The 18,974-nt window shown below is 37.9% G+C and overlaps 1 protein-coding gene across 14 annotated transcripts in view; it reads left to right on the forward strand.

Annotated features, from left to right (window-relative positions):
* Positions 1-18,974, forward strand: part of TENM2 (teneurin transmembrane protein 2) — a 1,380,893-nt gene that overhangs the window by 965,115 nt on the left and 396,804 nt on the right. The window contains exon 1 of one of the 14 annotated variants that reach the window (XM_056811554.1): positions 10,397-10,765. The exons of the other annotated variants lie outside the window; for them this stretch is intronic. The gene's annotated coding sequence lies outside the window, so the exon portion shown is untranslated. Of the gene's footprint in view, positions 1-10,396; positions 10,766-18,974 lie in introns of those variants that run through there. 14 annotated transcript variants of the gene reach the window in all.

Here is an 18,974-nt window from a genome sequence, read left to right on the forward strand (position 1 = left end):
ACAGTGTCACACTCTTTTGTCTCCTCCATCTTCCCAACCTCATCTGCATTCCCAATTAACTGCTATATGCCTTGTTCGTCCTGTGTAGAAATTGAATGGGAAACTGTGGGAACAACCAAAAGATGTCAGATGAATCTTTGCCCCAAGCCAACTGTTTATTCAGAGCACTCAACTAACAAATAATTTCACTGGTGATTTATTGTTTTCCTCTGTGAAATTCTTTTCATACATCTATAATTAAAAAGGGTGCATAACAGTAAATCGGTGAACCTGTCATAAAACATTTGTTAGCATTGAAAAACTGAAACATCCTAGCTATTAGAAAAGAAAAATAAGGAGCTTAGAAAGACCCCAAGATTCTTAATTTAAGGGGAGAAATTAGGAGTGCATCATAATACTTGGGGGGGGACAAAAAAAAAGAAAAAGGACTGAAATTTTCCATTAAATTTGGGGGTCTGTTCTCTTCCACATATAATTCCCATTAGCAAAGAGGATCATAGATTTCAAAATTTTAAGTGACTTTGGTGGGCATTTAGTCCAACCTCTCCTCAAAGCATCCCTACAAATCCCTGCAAATCCTCAAAAAGATGACACAACTGGCAAGAGGTTATCTGGATTTTACTTGAATGCCTTCAGTGAGAAGGAACTTTCCATTTCTGAAAGCCACCTTTTTTCCACTTTTTGATAATTGTTAGCAAGAGATTTTTGATGGGGTTATTGTGTGTATGTGTTTTTGAATTAAGCCAACTTAAGGTGTTTGGAACTTCTATTTATTACACCTAGTTCTGCATTCTAGTGCCAAACAAAACATTGCATCTTTTACAATGTAACTATATATATATATGCTTGAATACAGACATTTCAGAACTTCCACTGTCCAAACTAAATATATAGCTATTTCCTAGAACTGATCCTCAAGGTTCTTCACCATTCTGGTCTTTGATATCGTGCTACTAAAGAACAGATATCCGATCATCAAAGAATACAATTTTTTAAAGTTCTTCCCTGCACAAGGAATAAAGTCTGAATATTTTGTAGATGAAGGGAACATTTTTCTAAGCACAGGGAAGAATTATAACTATCTAGTTAATTCGCATGTTGTTATCTATGGCAAATCTAACAACCACTTTTCTGAAAGAAAGCCCTGGGAGTAGCAGTAGGAAACTATGTAAACCTGAAAGTCTGATACCATAGAAAAAAGGGCCAGCCTCAGGGAAGAGAGATGAAAAGGGGAGGGTCAAGCCCTAAATTTTGTACTCAGGCACCAGAGGTGTTTGACATTCTTCTGTACACTGTGACATGGGGCTGTCATGGTGATATTTATTTTTAGAGACTGGTATGAGTCTAAGAGAGTGAGAGGGAGACTTGGAGGGAAAACAATTAATGAAGGACGCTTACATTTTAGTCATGGAAATAGCATCACATATACTGTGCAGCTATAACTAGGTGCCACTCTATAGTAAATTCCTTCAAAATGAAAATAGATTAAATGTAAACAAAGTGGTTCCTGGAGCACCTTTCACTCCCTCATCTTTACTCTCCTCCCCAAATTAACTGAGAAACAGATACATCAGCCAACAATGCAGAAGCCTCATTAAACTTCCAACCAGTGCCTGGTCTCACAAGAGAATAACATTTTGAAGGAGACAGAGGGAAACAACAGATATAATCAAGAGAAAGAAAAGACACCAGAATAAAAGGAACATCAATAAAATATACCACGCACCATTAAGGACTACCACAAGATAACATACTAAGTCTAGCAGTAAAGATCACAAATGAATTAATGTCAGAAAAGGATGTTCAGTCTATCAGAATATGTCAGATTGTGTTGAAAACCACGTCTGCCTAGGGAACTGTCAAGAGTACCCAACTCTCCATTTGAGTTGTAATTATGCCAGTGGTTCTTAATCCTAAGAAAGGCCTTGGTGCATCACTTTTCCTTGCAGAAAAAAAAATCCTAAGTCACTTGAGAAAGCAAAGGCAATGTAGCCAGCCAGGCATACTGTAAAAGTGAAGAACAGTTCACTTTTGCTTTACACATTAATCCCTTTTTGGCCATTCCTCCTCCAGCAGCCTTCTGCAGCCTTAGATGGTTAATGGCTAAAAGTGTTTTAAGCTCCCTTTATTTCTAGTCTCTTAAGATGTCTCTTTCATTTCCTGAAGGAACATGGTAATCCACCCATAGTGTAAATAAAATCAGAGTTTTTATATTAAAAAAATGGGCAGTAGACTGACCCCAACGACTCCTGCAGAGTCAGCTCATAGTCCCATCTGATATCTGAACACTTAGCCAGAGGCTAATCCAAAAGACATGAAATTATGATGATATGACATAGAGAAGGCAGCATGGAAAGACTGACCTGGAAGCCAGAGCAGCTGGATTTTAGTTCCATCTTTCCTATTAACTAGCTGTATGACTTCTGTAAAGTCACTAGAGCACTGCAGGCTTTCCTTTGCTTTATAAATAATAGCAGCTAACATTTATATGCATGGCCAATGCCAGGCACTGTGCTAAACAATTTACAATTATTATCTCATTTGATGCTCACAACAACCCAAGGAAGTAGGTTCTATTTTTATCCTCATTTTACAGATGAGGCAAACTGAGGTTAAATTACTTGCTCAGAGTCCTACAGTAGGATTAGATTACTAAGGTCTCCTCTGGCTCCAACATGCTAGAATTCTACAGTTGTAAGGAAAGCAACATGTCCATCCTGTTCTTGCACTGAGAATTTCAAAATTCAGAAAATTTGGAAACTTTAAAAAATGTTTATCTTTTCAGTACTATTAAACTATGAAATACTGGAAAAATCACAACTTCAAAAGCACTTTGTAAGGGTGTTTTACATAATAGGTTTTCAAATCTTTGTTGAATGAATTTGAAAGTAGAGCAAAAATTTGAAAGGTTTTTATTTTTTTTTAGAATTGAAAGGCCATATATTTGGAACTGGTAAGGACCTTGGAGGTCAAGTTCAGCCTCTTTCCTGCCCCACCTCTCATTTTATGGATGGAGAAAGTGACATAGGGGTTAAATGAAAAGCCAGTTGGGACTCTAACCCAGCTCTTTTCCTGACTCCAAATTCAGGACACCACACTGCATATTCTTTGGATCTTTTAACTAGAGTGTTTCTTTCCCACTAAATAACCAGCATAGGACTTATCTGGGAAAACTCTCTATTTGTCTCTTTTATCTCTCTTTCTAATCATGTGTATGTCCCTCTTTTACTTCCCCTCTTATTCTTTCTCCCTCTCCCACTTCCCCACTCTTCAAAATTGCTCCCCTCTGCTGCCAATGGGGGTGTTGCCTCCTAAAGACCTCCAAGTGCTTTACCTGCTTCCCTTTATTTCTGTGTGTGGAATCATAATAATGAAGAGAACAATGAAGCTTTGATCACCTGACTCGTTAGAGCAACAGGGAACACAATTGTCCTGAAATGGTATGTCACCTCTTGAGCCAAATCTCAGAGGTGGTGAAAAGCAGTCTTTGAACTGTTTCTTTGGGTTATCAAGTTCAGATGGTTTGGGGCCTGCTGTCTGTTTTGTGTTGCCCTGCTTCAAATTAGGGCTGAGGAATGATGGGAAGAGCAATCATCTACTTTGAGCCACTCTTTCCCTGCTAGACATCTCTGTTGACTGATTGAATTTTTGACAGTAGAGATGCATATTAGCCATATTCATTCCTGTTCAACTGGCTGGTCTGAGTTGTCTAAGTCTCCAGGTGGCTTTAGTTATGACTTATAACTTGAGCCTGGCATTTGGGGAGAAACTGAAAAAGTAGTATAAATGTAAATGTAAAAGATACAGCTCATCCTGTCTTTTGAAATTGTTGGTGTGAAAAGAACTCAACAGTGTTTTATTTAAACAAGGTCGGCTTCGACCTTGATTGACTTGCAGTAAATTGCCTGGTACAAGAGGCAAAAGAAAGTGGATAGAAAAATGGCAATCAGCACCAAATGTTTCCCATATTGATTGACAAGCACCAGAGATGTGCTAGAGTAAGATAAATTGGCCAACAGGGCCCATCTTGACAGCTCCTGAGATGGGAAAATTGTTCCTGTTAATTTGCTGCTGGAACCTTGTCATTTATGGGGATATACATGTGAGTGTCTTCTAATTGTGTAAACAAAGCTCAGATTCCTATGCAGCATATTTCAGTCCCAGTTTGGTCATTTTGGATCTGAATCTCTCAGAGATATGTTTGTAAATGGCTTTCAGATTGGAAAGGGGGGAAACTCTGCACCTGCTTTAAGCTGGCATTTGAAACTGAAATATAGTAAATTATTTGGCAGCCATTCTACATTCAACAATAGATTTCAAGCAAAACCATGAGCATAAGAGAGTCACTTGCTCCCGTGTTTCATTACTCTACCCTGGCATATTGGAGCATTACCTGCATCAGCTCACCCCAGGTTTTTGTTCCTGGATTTGTCTTTTTTGTGCATATGTCATTTTCAATCAGTTCTGGGGTCCTGGCTAGGAAACACCTAACAACCTCATTTCCCTTCACAGAATTCTTTTTTCTTTGTATTTTTGTTCAAAGAAGCAGATTCTGTCTTTTTTATTCACATTTTTTCTTATTAACTCTTGTTGTATATACCGTCTGCTACTCCTACTTGTGTACTGCTTATAGAGTTAATAGTCTGTAAGCCACTGGGTTACAGTGATTTTCTCTGGAAAGAGCTATGTTTGGACCAGAGGGTAAATGGATTGCCAAGTGAGAGACTTCATTTGAGGTGTATCCTTCTAGAAGCAAACTTTTGATCTCATTTTCCATCTTATTTTCAAATAAGTAAAAATCCATTTTTAATTTAAAGGTCTGCATAGAAAGAGTAGTTGGACAGTTTTTGAGGCTGATCTTTCTCAAGCAGAAAGCCTCAAAGCCACGTTCCCATTGTTTTCTTTCTTTCTTTTTTTTTTATTCAAGAGAAATTTTACAGATCATTAGCCCATCCTGTGAATGGACCAGGAGTAGTATTTCTTTTTCATTTAACACAGCTGCATGAAAAATAGCTCCTGTGCAGACACTATAACTTCATAGATCCCTTTTTAATCACCCTCATTAACATTGTACCTCAGAACGATGTATTACTCTACTCTGGTCTAAGACATAGTGCTTTTAACCTTTATCAAAGTGTTTTCACATGTATTATCTCCTTTTATTCCCATATTAACCCTATGAGATGGGTAAAGCAGTTATTATCCCCCACTTAACATAGGAAACTAAAGTATATAGAATTTCACTAACTTGTCTGAGGTCAAATGAGTCTAGTTCATACTCTTTCAGCTACTCATTCTTTCAATGAATAAATATTTATTAAGTACCTATTATGTTCCAGACACTATCCTCCCAGATGCTGGTAACACAAAGACCTTAAATGAAATTAACTTGGTCTTCAAAAAAGATTACACTCTACTATGGAGGGATATTGGGGCTTAGGGACAACATCAATGCAGATAAGTAGATACAGTTTCAAGAGAGGATGAAGCGGACATCATTGGGAGATAAAATGGTTCTATTCTGGTGACTCCTTTCCTTCCAGTCCCTTTGACCTGAACCAGATTGGTCTGAGGAAGGGATTAAAAGCAAAAGGTAAATTCTCCCTAGCCTTGAAGTTGATGTCTAATAGCAAGTTCAGTGCAGAGAGAGGTGGGGGTTCCTTTTTCAGCTTAAAGACCTCCACAGCTACAGTAGAGCAGGAGATCTCAAATGACACTGTGAATGACAATGAACTGTTCTTGGGCCATTCCTGGGGTTGGCAGTTGAATGTTTCCCTGGTGTTCTTAAAAAAGAAGTATGTCTCCATGGGCTCTCCTACCTTTGAAGCTGACTGGCCTGTGGTTTTTGGTTTGTTTGCTTTTATTGTTGTTGTTGTTGTTGTTGTTGTTGTTGTTGTTGTTGTTGTTGTTGTTTTAAAAATATAGGGTTCAATATAGACAGGCTGCAAAACTGGATGAGTTTTCCCAGGCAGGTGCACCCAGATTTGGAGAACTTTGCTCCATGTGTTACCCTTGTCAGGGAAAGGATCATAGACCTAAAGCAGAAAGGGATCTTAGTAAGCCATGGAATCCAACACAGCATTGTGCAAATGAGAAAACCAAAGAGTGAGGAGATTAAATGAGTCTGCCAAGGTCATATACACAGTGAGTAGAAAGAAAGATTCAGACCTTGGTTCTAATGATTCTACAGGAATCGTTCTTTCCACTAAATTGTACTACTTTAGTTGGGAAGAAGCTACTTTGGGGGCTACTTGATTTTAGTGAAGGAGGCCTTTGCCTTTCAGAAAAAATGCCTCCAGCCTTACTTTAGAATTAGACCTCAGGAAGCCAGATGCCACCTTGAAATGGCAATACCATCTCCTTTGAAATGCTATTACCCCTTACCCTACCTCCCCACACACAGTAATTTGAAGACTTATTAGCTCAGGCATCAGTAGTTTAGAGTTTGCCTCCATTTACATTTATATACAAGGCATTTGATTTATAAATTTGCTCAAATAGGAAAGTACAGGTCAGCAGGAGAGCTGGCCTCTTCTCTGTGGTCAGTGAAACATATGGACTGTTAGGCAGCCTTCATCCAAAGACTTTCTACAAAAGATGGAGATTGTTTTCAGAATACTCAGGTGTTGGTTATATGGTGCCAAGAATCATTTAGAAGACTGAAAACAGATAAATCCATGGAAATTTGTTACCAAAAAAATACACACACACACACACACACACACACACACACACACACACACACACACACACACACCTTGATGCTTAGAAATGTCCAGTCTCTTTGATTGACAAAAAAAAATCATATGAGCGTATTCACAGGGTCACAAGTCATAAAGTACCATTCTATAGGTGAAGGTCTCTCTGGTTCTCTCCTGAGGCCATTTTCTACTTCAGTTAATCTCACACCTTTCATACACACACACACACACACACACACACACACACACACACACACACACACACCCCTCCTGTTCCAGAGCAAAACAATGGAACATGAAATCTCAGAGGACTTCATGGTGAAATTCTATACCTTGTTGAAGGCAGTGGAGAGGTGGGAAGGGCTATAGCCATGTATTACTCACCTCTCCCTCTAAGATCCAATGCAATTCTCTGAAAGGCCAATTCCCTCAAGCAGCAAACCTCCCCATCTAGAGAACTGGTTTAGTCCCCCTGGATTGCTTCCTATCTAGAGTCCTATTGTCTAAGGACACTTGCAAGCACAATAGTCAACTCATCCAAGTATTTTTTTCATCCACTAGTGAATTTTGTTAGAGGAAAAAAAAATCTTAAAGCCTTATTTTTGAAATATCTTTCTTAGTGTGCACTGTTAATTTTGTTGTTATTAAGAAGTCCAGTTCCCTGACTTTTATAATCACATCAAGCACTTTTATAGAGAGTGGGCAGTGACCAGATCACTGGATCTCAGCCCATTGGACTGAGGTTGAATCATGGCACTGCTGTTTTTTAGCATCATAGACCATTCAAGTTGGAATGAACCTCATGGCCACCCAGTAGTGACCACGCATGAGTTAGAAATTCTTTTACAAGCTCTCAGACTGGTGATCATTGAATCTTCACTTTTAACATATTCATTGTGGTTGGACCCCACCATCACCTGACAGCTCATTCAATCTGAGGACAATCTTTAATTATCTGGAAGCTTATTTCTTTCTGGTTTTGTTTTGTTTTAATTAACACCAAACCTAAATTGGCCTCTGAATAACTTCCCATTGTTCTAAATTTTGTCCTGTGGAGACAAACAGAACAGGTCTGATAGCTTTTCAACATGATTCTTCACTAAGTATTTGAATATTCTCTCCCAGTTGCCTTTAAAATTTTTTTTTTTCAGATTAAACGTTTCTAGTACCTTCCGTGGTTTCTCTAGGACCTTTATCATTCTTGTTTCACTGTTCTGGGTGAGTTACATTTCTTCAGCATCTTTCCTAAAATGGACTGCCCAGAATGGAAGACAATAGTATAGATATCATCCAGGGCAGAGTACAGTAAGTCCATTAATTCCCAGTTTAGAGCACTATGCTTTTCTTAATGCTTCTTAATATTGCATTAGCATTCTTTAAATGCCCTTTCCTATTTTGAGCTTGCAGTCCCCTAAAACTTCCATACCTTTTTCAGACAAACTGTCACATAGCCATTCCTTGCTTACCTTTGAATGATGAAGTCCTTTTAAAGAATTTTAACCAAAATATTGTGCCTTACATTTATACTCTAGCATTTTTCTGGATTCATGATATCATTAATATGGGTTCTCCTTTTGAGAATGCAGATAAAATCTTGTCCATGGTTCTCATCTAGTGGGGATCTCGCCCATGTGCTGCCATAAATAATCTATAGAAACTCTATCTAGTGTGCTGAAAGTCTTCCTCCAGATCAAGGACTCTTTTCGAACTTGTTTTTGTCTATATGGTATTCTAATAACTGTATTTCCATATAAAATTTTCAATAATTCTATATGTTTTATTTTATCTGTTCAAAAACTTTTGTTGAGAAAGGATCCATTGGCTATATCAGATTGCAAAAGGAATCCCTGAGTCTTTTGGCATATCATGGGCCAAAGTAATACCTAGGATAGCTAGCAGTTATTTCTTGTTATCATTTCATAGATGTCTCACATTCTTTTTCTAATATTTCCTGGATAATATTATGTCCAACATTTAATGTGCAAATCATCATTTAGTAATATGATATAGCCTATTTATGTCTGCCATATGCCTCTCAACTGCCTTCAGGTCAATTGTAATTTTGATTCTTTGCGATTGTCTTATTCTACAATTTTCAATCATGCAGTAGCACTGGGAAAATTTTAGTGTTAAAAATTTATTATTACATCAAGGAGAAGCTCAGGATCATTAAAAACATTGCACAATCTAGTTGATTTTCTTTAGATTAATCTCAGACTTGGCTCATTGTCCATCTGTAATACTTGTACAATGCAAATATGCATTTATGGAGTAATCTAATAGGCTGTCCATCCAACTACATGCCAAAGATGAACAATGTGCATTCTTCATTCATCTGTTTTTCTCTGTAAGGTTTACTAGGCTAATCTCTTTTTAGGGGTCATTGATCTAATTGAGGAAGCTCTATAACATCAGTAGAACTTTCCCCTCAAAGGGGCATTACTGAACCAAATACCTTTCCATCATTCTATGACCAGGAGATGTGATTGGATGGAGAAAAGTGTTTGTGAAAAACTAGTTCTTCCCTTCTCCTGTTTTCATCAATAGTGCCCTTGATATATTGGTAGGACAATCTCATAAAGATTTTCTAATGATAGGAAAGTAAGTCTATGGGTCAGTAATTATTGATGTCTTCTTCTTGCTTACCTTTTTCTAGTGATATTTTCCATGACAATCTTCTCCTCTTTCAGATAACTTGAAAATGTATCCCTCCGTGCTTTCTTTCTTTAAAAAAAATAACCCTCACTGATTCTAAGGCAGAAGAGCAGTAAAGGCTAGGCAAATGGGGTTAAGAGACTAGCTCAGGCTCAAACAACTAGTAAGAAGTTGAGGCAAAATTTGAACCCATGTCCTGCTGACTCTAGCTTCCATGATTTCAAAAATCTTCCAGCACTGGCTTTTTCGGTGACCTTTATCTCATCTACCTGCTTCTCCCATCTTCATCTTCTTCATTCTTATCTTGTTTAGAATTTAGAATTTATCTTTTTAAAAATTCACCTAATTAGCTTCATTCTATTTTTCTAACCTGCCAAGTTTTTTTTAATAAAATCCTAAATCTTGTCCAGTTTGTTAGCTATTTCTTAGCATATTCTCTGTAAAATTTAGTAAACGTATAGTCCAGCTCTTCATCCAAGTCACTGATCAAATTGTTAAAGCACACAGGACCAAGGACAGATTCCTGGGGATTGCCACTAGAATGATTCCTCAAAATTGTCATGAAACTGTTAACTGCTACTGTCTGGGTCAGATCATTTAGCCATCTTCCAGTTTCACTCATAATTTAACCTTCTTGTTAAATCAACCAACAAGCATTTATTAAGACCCTACTGTGCACCAGGAAATGTGTTCCCCAAGCATAGGAAAACATGTCAAATGATTTGTTGAAGTCTAGTGGCACTTTGGTTACAGTATTTTCCCTTATCTACCAATGTAGTTATCCTAATGGCAAGGAAAACAAGGATAATTTCTGTTTGTTACCTCTATGATGAGTCCTTTTTGTTCTCTGGACCTCCGTTTTATTATATATAAAACAAAGGAGCAAGCCTGGTTGGCTATCTGAGCTCCTTTTCAGCTCTAAATCTTCTGCCTTATATCCAAAACTAGGATCATAGGATTTGGGGGGCAGAGGGGAAGCCTGAGAGAACTTCTCCTGCCCAACCTGCTCATTTTTCTATAATTCTTTGATTTAATAGAGCAGGAGTGGAACACTCAGGATAACATTATACAAAGGTGGCCCATTCATTTGGAGTGGGTGCCATTTAAAAACAAAACTGATTTAAGCAAAGGGAGAATTAGCAGCTTCCCTTGTGCTTAGGTAAGTAACTAGATATTGGGTGCAGTGTTTTAGCCCCAGGCAGGGTGGAGGCAGAGGTTCCAAAGATTGGAGCCCCTCCCAGTACAGAAGTCTTAATATGTAGTCAGAAAAGCTCTTTCTCCCCTCCTACGGAAGTTTTAACCCAAGGAACCAACTGCAACAGCTTCCCAGCTCTGGAGTATACAATGTGAAACTGACAAACTGTTAGGCAGCTCCAGGAGGACTGATCCTGAATACACCAGAGATGAGGGTAAGACTTTGATTCCGGTTTTGAAGTATTGAAGAGAAAGAACCTGGGGCATGTTATATGCAAAATCCAGGATCCCAAGTCCTGCCATGCTCCTTTCCATTTGTAACTACAGAAGTGAAACCTGATTCTCTGAGCAGATTGCAGGGAATCTGTCTCCAAGGGTCGCTGTTTTCAGTTAGTTTGCAAGGAGTTAATAATTGTGGAGCATGTGAATATATGTGGCATTGATGTGGTTTAGCAAAAGAAAAAAAAAACTAAATAATTTCAACTCTGAATTTTCTCATGTTCATTCACAAAGGTGTGATCTTTCCCACCTACTTGCATCTCAGGGTGCATGAATTACTAATTGTTGCACTAATCCCAGGAGACTGACTACTCTACACAACCTGCAGCAAGGAACAAATGCTTAAAACCCATTTATGGAGAAATGTGTCAGTCCCCTTGGAAGTTTTCATTTCTCAACTTGGAAATTATGTTGATTGGAGTAAGTCAAAGCTTTACCAGAGGTTGTTTATCAAATTGATTGTCTTCTTGGCGGGATGGGAGAGAATTCCTAGAGCCAATTTGATTTCAGCTTGTTTGCTTACTATCTAATTCTATTCCTACTATTTGGTATGTATTTTGAAAGATAAGCCACTGTGTTAATGCAAGTGTGCATAGTCATTGATTTTTTACAAGATTTCAAAGAACAAATGTTGCATGTCTCTGCTCGGGCTTTATTTTCTTTGCTAGAAGTTTATGAAAGTAGTTTTTAATAATAGCTCTTCCACGGGACAATAAAGGTGTCTTTCTGTGGCAGGAAGTTGATAAATATTTGTTGAAAGAATGAATGGATGGTGCAAGTTGATTCAAAATATCGTCTGTTTTATTTATTGGTTTTATCTATTTTGTGAAACTGGATTCCTGAAATAAGACATTGCTTTGGGAAGCTCCATAGTCTATCTTTCCTTGTAAGTGAATATGAGAACTTGAAAGCAGAATTTTAAGTGGAAATGGATTTTTTTAAATCTTGAAATGTAGGTTTCTTGCTTTTTGCTGTGATCATCTTATAATTCAAAATTCACTTGTGCCACCATGGTGGCAGTAGAAAGGCACTTCTCATTTGCCAGTAGTCTGGGGAAGAGAACTCATATTTTAAAAAATCCATTCTGTCCTCCATCATCCCCTTGAGATAGGGATTTTTAACTGGGTTGGGAGTAGGGGTGATGCGACATGATTTAATTTTTTTAAATAAATATTTCAAGATACTCAATTTCTTTCATTTTCCTTTGTGTTTTATTTTATGCATTTAAAAATCTTGTTCTGTGAAGGTGAGTTCACCAGACTAACTACCAAAAGGGCACACAAAACCTGAAAACGTTGGAAACCCCTGCCCTAAGTAATGGAAGCAAGGAGTGATATAAGTATTCCAGATCCACAGGTCCCCCCCCCCCCAAACAGGTCTGTACTCAGAAGTCTCTCTTATTTGAGTTAAGCTAACGTCATAGGATTTTATCACAAAACTGAAGATTAATTTATATTTGTAAAGCTTAGGACTTTAAGCTTCAGACTGATGCCCAGTACTTCTACCCTGATTAAACCTACATTATTCAACCACTTGGTAAAAGGGCTCAGAGAAGATAGACATATTAGCCATTTTCACCTGGATCTACATTATAAACAAATTGTTGCTTCTACATTCAAAAAAGCTTCTCTATTGCATTGTGTTTATACTTTTCATTAAGAGCCTGATATTTAAATTACTCAGGAAAGATTTCTTACAGGATATGTGGATGCTAAGATTGTTAGGGTGTTTCCCCTAAATTTTTGCAAGTGTTGCTCTTTATGTATTTTTCTAACCATTTAAATTACAGGACCCAAAGAACCAAGTTGAGCTTAATACATTGTCAAAACCCACTGTAACAAATGATTGTTTTCTACCTATGAAGATATCATTAAGCATATGCCAAGCAATCAGCTCTCAACTGTAATAGGTTCATAGAAAGAAAGGCATTTTCTAATCGTATTCAGTGGTGTTTTTCCCAAGACAGCAACAGCTTTTATAAAATGATGGTTATATCTCCTCATTATAGAATCTAATCTCCCCAGAAGACATTCAGCAGCTGCAAAACCCTAGCATCTTTTAGTTGTAAATTGTTTTTTATTATTTATCCCCATTTAACTAAAAAAGAAAGGGCCATCAGATGATTTAACAAGACAAAAATTTAGTGGTTTTAACATTTGATAGCAAGCAATTATTAACCCATGTATTGATCTCCTTGGACCCCATTTTAATAACAATCCATGTTTTTGGTTTTCATGCCTGCCCTGTATGAGTTTCATTTGATTTTAAGAGGACAATTAACCCCTGCAGTATTGGCTGTTTTATATTTTGTTTTAACCCATGCGTGGGTGTGGAATTTTGAGTTACATGTGCTCTTTGTAATAGGTAAGAAATTGCAACATTAGGTGAAATGGAATATGGTTGGAAAAAGCAAATCGAATTCTGATTATAAACTGGATTTACTAAATATAAAAGCAGTATGGGCCAGTTACAGATGGAAGCTTTTTTGCTTAAGATAGCTTGATTTTCTGGTGCACATCACACTTCCAACAAGTATTGCAGTTTCCAGGTTTTAAGAAAGTTGTTGGGCTTTTTGTTAGGCTATTTGGTGAAATTTGAGAGTAAAATGGTCCTGCTGTGTTTTAGTATTACCTGATGGGTTGGAGCTATCAGGGAACATCCAACCATTTTGGAGAAGTAAGATTTCATAATCCAATGGGCATTTCCAGGATGAGGTATTCATCTCAAATGAAATCTAGTTTGAGAAGTGGCGATTTCACATTCTTTCACTTACACAGATAGAGAGCCCATGTGCTCTTTTTTTTTTTGGTTCTATTTCCTTGAACAGTATGGTAGGAAAGTAGCTGTCCTTTTTCATGGTAGACTTACTTGTTGAGTTTGTCAAGAAAGCTCTTAAGTAGTTTTCCCTGCTGTTGACTGTCTCTGTCCCTAATGGGAGGTCACACAGACCCAATTAAGCAACTGTTTATTTCCATGGATAATATCTCAACTTTCATTTTACCTATTCTATGTAAACTGAAATTGCAGATTTGAGGTTTTCTATTTCAGTCCTGAGCTTAAGGTCTTAAGCTTTGCAGATATAAATTAATCTTCAGCCCCTCTGATAAAGTAGCTTGACTTCAGCAAAATTCAAATGAGAAATATTTTATATTTATTGAGTTCCCCACAAATAACCACACTCTCACCAATAATAAGAACTCTGGAGCTTGTAATATAGCAATCCTATGTTTCTAGGTTTTTAAAAAATTAATCTACTTTAGATGATGTTTGTCTTCATATTTCTATTATGTATATATCATCCAATGTGCAGTCACTATAAAAACAAAATTCTTACCATATATCTGCTCTCCTCTTCATTTTCAAAGTCTCCAAGATGTGATTTTATTTTTTTAGTATAAAAAGGGACATATTTATATTCAAGAAAAGATTTTCATCTTGTGACTCTCTCTGTCTCTCTCTCTCTCTTTCTCTCAAACACACCCCTACAAATTAACCATGCCTAAGGCTTAAAAGAAAATCAGGTCAAGCTGAAGGAAAAATCAGGCAACATGACTAAAATTAATTTACTACACTATACTATTCCTTTCTCTTCCCTTTGTGATAGATATGCATGGGGAAATGGGTTTATAAGGGAATTTAGTGTTTTGTTTTGTTTTTCCAAGACAGCAAAAATCAATACATTTGTGTCTGTCCAGATTTTAGTTCTGAAGCATATAGGACTTTTTCCTGCTTTATTGTCATGTTGAACTTTCTTAGCCATGTTTTCCCTAAATGACTTGCAGTTAGACCCCCGTGATGGTCCAGTTTCTTGTTTGTGTTTTCCAGAGTGAGGAAAAGGCCAGTTTTTTCTTTGACTCTCTCTCCCCAAGGAGAAGGAAGTATTCCTTTAATAGTGTATCAAGCAGGAATCCAGTTATTTCTCTCTAGAAGAATGAATGTTGAACTCACTCTAAGGGATTTCAAGGCAAAGGTCACCATCATTTTGAATCATATGGAATGGGAGAATGCTTCAAGGCGCTGCCACTAATTTGTTGTGTGACCTCAGAGGAAAGCCTCTTTACTTTCTCTGCCCCCTCATTTGCTCATCTAGCACAGGAGAACATTGAATGAGCTGACATCTAAGGGTCCCTTCCAATTCTAAAAGTCAGTGGTTTTCCATATCTATTCATTTCTTCTGTATGTCTTTCAACCTAGATTATATGACTGCTCAGGTGGTATGATAACCATTAGGATTAAATGAGTTTCAGTCAGCACAGGAGTTTTTTTAAAGATATTAGACCATCAGCCCTTAAGGGTGGAAGGTGGGGAGAAACAGGGGAAAGAGTTTTCAATGGGAAGTGTCAAAGAAAATATTTGAGCCAGCAGCATAGACTGTTCACTGAGAATTTCTACACCATTTCCATCATTTTAATCTTGTACTCCTCCCTAATTAGATTCAAATACCATTTTTACAAAAAAATTCAACAGCAAGGTTACAATATGGTCAATTCAATCTGACCGAATAGTACAAAGTTAGAGAGAGATGATAAGAACCCTGAGGTAAGCCTGGTAAATAGGAAGGGGATGGGGAGAAGTTTTAGTATTCCCCTCCTTGTGAGAATGGTGCATTTCATTAGCATGTGCAGAAGAGAAAGGGCCCTTGGTCACCCCCTTATTGAAGGAAAATTGTGAAAGACGATAGCATTTCCAGGATCCCCACAGACCTGGATTCCTCTTGGGCCCCTCTCAGCCCCCTTTTTGGTGGGCTGCCTAATAAGTAAGAAATAAAATTGTACCAGCGTGTATGTCATGAAGTGGTTGAACTACTCTGTGTAAGAGGAGTACCATGGTGTAGGGGTGGGGGAAAAAAAAGCAGTAAGATTAACAGAAATCTTGTAAGAGCAAAGCATCCTCCCCTGGGATTAACCAAAGTGCTCTAGAAGTTCTGTTTCTTTTCATGGCAGGCACGAAGGCTTATTAGGAAAGAAACCCCACTCCCATTGAAGTCCTATTGTGCCTGAATTTAGCTGTTCTAAAATAGGGGGCAGGAGCCCTTTTAAAGTAGGTCAGCATTTGCTAGATCAGTGCTAGAAAGAGGCAAAGCAGCTCCTCAGTCTGATGGCAGGGCAAGCAGATGAGGGCAGCAAACCACCCCCCTTCTGTTTTTGCCTAATCATTGACAAGTCACACCCTGCTCTAACAAATGAGCCAGAAGAAGACTTCTTTACCTCCCAGGTGAAAATTAATTATTGTTTGCAGGGTGCTTTGAGATCCTCAGATGAAAGCAGCTATAAAAGCAGAAAGGGTTATTATGTTGAGACCAGTTATAATCTCCCATTTAGTACTGGAAACTGCTTCAAGCTGAAATGCTGAATCCTGAAACTGAGGTTGCCTAAATATTACATTTCCTATAATTAATTTGAGCTTAAATTTCAACACAGTGACATGTTTCTTTTAAATAAAGTTAAGTCCTCTAAGGATGGATGAGTCTATATGGGTCTCAATTTTCAGCTGGGAGCTAGACATTTTTCAGCTAGATGGAAGGGATTAGAACAAATATATCACTGGTTCCCAAAGTAGGAGAGGAGTAGAACCAGTGTAGGCCTCTGACCTTTGATGGCCTCTCCTACCTTAGAGAAGGGTAGCTAAAAATAATCATAAAAATCTTAAAAGTTGACAACAGCTAATTTAACCTACCACCTAATTTAAGAAGCACTTATGTGATATTTTGGACAGCTGATTCTCTGATCTCTGCTGAAATATGGGGAGTTTCTTTACAAAAAACTACCATTCTGTTGCTGGTCAGCTTTCTTTATTAGGACATCCCTTCTTGTGTTAACCTAAAATCTGCCCTTTTGTAGCATCCATCTATATAGGTCCTAGTTTTGCCCTCTGAGCAACATAATATACATTTATTCCTTCTTTTATGTGCCAGCCCTTCAAGTATTTAAACACATAGGATCATGACCCTCCTTTTTATCCCTAGTACCACCAACCTTCCTTCAACATACTGGTTAACCTCCTCTGAATATTTTTTATCTTGTCACTGGCCCTCTGAAAATGTGATACCTAGAACTGAACAGAAATCTGAACTCAAAGGACCAACACAGAGGTTTATTTTGGGTGTTTTATCGACAATAGCCTAAAGATATAGGATATTTTTATAGTTTTTATATTTTTATATTTTATATTTTTATACTATATTTCTATTAATATGACCTAAAACATAGACCTTTTTAAAGAACTACAATAAAGCTTGAACTTTTTGTATCACCTATGTATATCATAAGAGGAAACTACATGGCTCAGTGGATAGAATGCTGGAACTGGAAGATCTGAGTTCAAATTTGATCTCAGATACTTGCCAGCTATGTGAATGTGGGCAAGTCCCTAAATTTCTCATTGCTTTAAACCACTGGAGAAGGAAATGACAAATCACTCTAGTATCTCTACCAAGAAAACCCCATGGATAATAGAGTCTACACAGTCTCAAGGAGTTGGATTTGGTCAAACAACAACAAATGCCCATTAGAGTACCTTATATACAGTTGTTTCATACATGTTTCTCGAATTGAATTGTAACTAAAGCCCCAAGATCAAAGGTTCAACTGATACTAAGGCAGGTCTTTCCTTGTCTGTGCTTATAAATTAGTTGAATTCCCATGGAAAACATGAAGGGATAACAAGTTATAAGGTAAAATTCCTGGATATGTATATTAATAGGCTATGTGTTCCAAGGCAAGTCACTAGATCTTTCTGGGTCTCCGTTCTAGGCTTCTGAACATGAAGTCTATGAATTTGGGATTTTTTCATAGTTTGGAATGATATTTCACTATAATTGGTTTCTTTTTTCACCTCATTTATTTTATGCATTTAAAAACTTTTTTTCCTAAGGAGTCAGTAGACTTTAGTGGGTTCAAGACACCAAAAACATGGTTAAGAACCCCTGAAGAAGTTGGTCAATTTGGCTGCTAAGGACCCTTCCAGCTCTAGATATATAATCCTTTGAACTCAGCGGTGAGGCATCTGAACTCTAAAGTGCTCAAACATGGCTTTATCTCATGGCTGCCTTGGAGACACAGTCCCAGAATGTGTATCATAGGATCTAGGAAGGTCAGACCCCCTTGTGAATCCCAACAGATAAAAATCAAACTAATCTCTAATGCCATATTTTTAATGTTGAGTGCCCTCCTCCTCAGAAATGAGGAATAATATTCCCAACATTTGGGCTTTGGCAGACCAAGCTGGGTCTCAAGCCCTGGTAGCTCCTGCTCTGGGCTGCTTCCTTGATGTTTGTTTACCTTAGCACCCCAAGCTGACTTTTGTAGAAATTGATTGGTCGAAGACTCAGAGTGCCTGGTTTCAAGCATGCAAAACCGGGGACAATTGTATCTGTAAGGAAGAGCAGATGATTCTTTTGCAGCCCAACACTGTAATTTTATCAACTCTGGCTCAGGCAAACCTATATTTATAATGCTAATTAGGAGGGCACACATTTAATTTGGGTTGAGGACTGTTTGCATCTCCTGGAGCCTTGATAGTCCCAGGCTCAAACTGTAGCAGTCAACAACAGATCAGGCCTTTATGCCCTTTCCAAATATGTGAAACAGGGCTTACTCTTGCCAAACATTTTTTCTATTGGATTGAGAGAGGTGGGGAGAGGTGGTGGGAAGGAGAGGGAGAAAGAGAGAGAGGAAGAGAGGATAAGAGAGGGAGAGAGAGGGGGGAGGGAGAGGGAAAGGAAGAAAAAGAAGGAGGGGAGGACAGCAATGGATAGGGGGAGAGCGAGAGGCAGGAGAGAAGAAGAGAGAGAAAGAGAGAGAGAGGGAGAGGCAGAGTATGCTGAATGTGCTATACCTCAGAAAACTTTGAGTTTATCTTCTGCCTGCATAATATATTTTGCTGTGTGCTGAGAAAACATGCCTCTTATGTTATCTAATTGTTTCCTGACACATTTAGCAACATTTCACACTCTTTAAAGTGACATTAACATTGCTGACAGTGGAGGTGCTTTCATTAGACAGGCTTTGAATTGTAGCCAGGATGCACGGCAGGTCCTCGAACAGGCTTGTAAAAGGCAAGAAAGGTATTATTTGTGAAAATAGGGACTTGGCCAACATTGCTCTGCTGATGTCTCTTAATTTTGCTGACTCAAAACAATTAAAA

This window comes from Monodelphis domestica, chromosome 1, assembly GCF_027887165.1.
Source record: "Monodelphis domestica isolate mMonDom1 chromosome 1, mMonDom1.pri, whole genome shotgun sequence".
NCBI lineage: Eukaryota > Metazoa > Chordata > Mammalia > Didelphimorphia > Didelphidae > Monodelphis > Monodelphis domestica.